Here is a 2695-nt window from a genome sequence, read left to right as displayed (position 1 = left end):
CAATCCACTCACCTCAGCCTCCCAAAGCGCGGGATTACAGGCTGAGCCACCGAGCCCGACTTTTTTTTAAACTTTGAACAAGCTTTATTACATTAGAGTTGTCATATAATTGGATATTTCTCTACTTTGTACACAGTTATTCTTACTCCATATAGAAAGGCTGCTTCTGAACTTCTCATTTGGTGGTGGCAAGCATTAAAATCCTGATTTGACAGAATAGTAGGAAAAATGCTTCAGTGATTTAATTGAAAGCAGTACATTGGTACATGGCTCTTGCACCCAATATCAGGAATGTGCAATTGTCTTTTTATAAAAATACAAAATAAAGTATCTGTAGGCATGGGCAATGATAGAGAGGTAAATCATTATATATTGCCAACTGAAACTAGTAACTGGTGATTATAGTAATACTCTTAATCACCTAGCCCTTTCTTCAGTCTTTTTTTCAACAGATGTCTCTGAAGTTATTGGGGAGGACACTGTCCTGAGCTTCCTGTCACAGTTCATTTAGGATGGTAAAGCACTATTTTAGGAGTTAGAACATGCCACCACCCATTTCACTTCCTATCCCACCCATTCCCTCCAATTCCAGGGTCCTTCTCTTAGGGAATTTCTGTGCCCACAACTTCTGCTATAGTTAACAAAGAGGCCATGCTAGCAGCATCCAATAAAGCCAGTCTTACAAATTTTGTTGGGTCAGTGATTCCTTTGACCCAAAAGGAATTCACAAAACCACATTCACAAAACCTCCAGTCATACTATAACCACCAACTTCTGAGAAACTGCATAATTTTCTCAACTAGCAAAGATCCTTCAACACCTACACTCTTGGCAATAGTCATTGAAGGAATTTTGAATATTCTTTTAGCACTTTTTTTTGCCAATTTTTTTTTATCTTCATTAGCTGGAGCTAAATGACTCCACGGCTGGAATGTACTTAAACAGGACACAGCTCTGACCTACAACAATGTCTTCTTCCACAGCTGCTCTTATAGTATTTAGGGTGTTTGTAGCACTGCCTTACTTCTCATTCCCTTCGACATCACTTGTCCCACCAACCTTCTGCACACCCACTCTGAGAGTTTTCCCAGATGTTCAGTTTCTCCTTCTCATATTTACTAGTTGTGGCATTTAACTGCTCAATGATTCCTTGAATACGTTTTTCAATTTTAACCTTGTCACTTTTTACTTTCAAGAGCGTAGGCATCATTTGGGTCACAATGAGCTCTCCAACTTTTTCTACATCATGAGGCTGAACATCTTCAAGATTTAGGGACTTCTCCAAACACTGCACCACCAGTGGCAATAGCCATATCTTTAAACTGGTTATTTCCATTGTCCCCAAAACCTGAAGCTTTGACTGCTACAACCTGAAGACCAACCTTTAACCTATTTCAAAATAAGTGTACTTAGAACTTCTCCATCAACATCTTCAGCGATTATGGCCAAGGCTTATGGTGAACACTGACAATTTCAAGAGCAGATACAATGGACTGAACACTAGAAGTTTTTCTTAGCTCAATAGAACATAGGCATCCTGGAATTCACATTTCTGACCTTTTAGTGTATCAATAAGGTATGGAGAAATATAGCCTTGATCAAACTTAATTTCGAAGTCATTATTCAGTGTTTTTACATCTTTTTTTTTTTTAGTTAAAGTCTTGCTCTGTCGCCCAGGCTGGAATGTCCTTCCACTTCACCCAAGTAGCTGGAAATACAGGTATGGGCTACCATGACTAGCTAATTCTTTTGATTTACTGTAGAAACAAGGTCTTGCCAGCTTGTCCAGGCTAGTCTCGAACCCCTGGGCCTCAGGCAATCCTCTTGCCTCAGCCTCCCAAAGTGCTGGGATTACTGCCCTGGCATGGGCCACTATCCATCTTTGACTGTGATGATACCTTTTCTTCTGCTCTTTTTCATTGCATCAGAAATGATGTTGCTAATTTCTTTGTTTCCCTTTGCAGAAATAGTAGCAACCTGAGCAATTTCTTTAGGGGTTGTCACAGGTTTGGACAGCTTCTTAAATTCAGCAATGCTAGTCAACAGCTAACATGACACCTCTCCTGATTTCCCCTGGATCAGTACATTTGCTAATTTTCTCCAAGCCTTCCTTGGCATTAGAGTGTGCCAGTACAGTAGCAGTGGTGGTGCTCTCTCCAGCTTCTTCACTTGTGTTATTGGCAACATCCTGAAAAAGTTTAACTTCAGCATTTTTATATTTATCCTTTAAGATAATTGACTTTGTAACAGTCACACCATCTTTTTTTTTTTACTGTGGGACTTCTCCATTTCTGTTCAATAATCACTGTTCTTCCCTTTGGCCCCATTGTAACGGCTACAGAGTCGGCTAAAAGGTCTACACCTTGAAGCATTAAGGCGCAGGCATCTGCACCAAATTTTACATCTTTGACATAGGCCCAAGTGAGATAAGGAGCCAGGGCCCAGGACACTGGTCTCATCTACCAAAGGACTGGGGTAAGCAGAGCATTTTTGCAGGCGCAAGACACACATGCAGGTACACACACGAGGCCAGCAAGCAAGTGCGGCAAGGACAGACCCCAATAAGTAGTTTTTCAACTCTATACCCTCTCCTTCTCTCCCCCTCTCCTTTTGGAGTCTCAGTGTCTGTTGCTCCCATCTTTATGTCTGAACAATATACTCTTAAACAACCAATGGGTCAAAGAAAAAAAATCAT

At 40.8% G+C, this 2695-nt stretch overlaps 1 pseudogene; it reads right to left on the bottom strand.

The window, feature by feature from the left end:
- Window positions 1–535: 535 nt before the first annotated feature.
- On the bottom strand, window positions 536–2459 carry LOC103275170 (annotated as a pseudogene).
- Window positions 2460–2695: the final 236 nt, after the last annotated feature.

This window comes from Carlito syrichta, unplaced genomic scaffold (assembly GCF_000164805.1).
Source record: "Carlito syrichta isolate Samal-C Ts95f unplaced genomic scaffold, Tarsius_syrichta-2.0.1 Scaffold315354, whole genome shotgun sequence".
NCBI classification, from domain to species: domain Eukaryota; kingdom Metazoa; phylum Chordata; class Mammalia; order Primates; family Tarsiidae; genus Carlito; species Carlito syrichta.
Note: the sequence above shows the minus strand (reverse complement) of the source record. Positions and strands in the feature narration are given on the sequence as shown.